Genomic DNA, 249 nt, shown 5'->3' on the forward strand with positions numbered 1-249 from the left:
TTGACACAAAATTCAAACGGTTTCAAAAAGAGTGGTTGACGAGCTTCACGGTGGTGGAGTTAGCACGTGTGCTTCATGTTACCGTCACTCCTCAGGCCCGCCGGCCCGCTTGGTGCTTTGGTGATGGTGCGCCTGACACGGAGCTGGATTGGACATCAGTGGCAGCTGGTCACTGTGTCCAGGTCAGTGGTGTGTGGACTGTAAAAAGCTGGATTAGTGCACTTTTTATTTTAAATGCTTCCCCGAGAC

This window comes from Haplochromis burtoni, unplaced genomic scaffold (assembly GCF_018398535.1).
Source record: "Haplochromis burtoni strain Fernald_Lab_line unplaced genomic scaffold, NCSU_Asbu1 Contig_588, whole genome shotgun sequence".
Classification (NCBI taxonomy): domain Eukaryota; kingdom Metazoa; phylum Chordata; class Actinopteri; order Cichliformes; family Cichlidae; genus Haplochromis; species Haplochromis burtoni.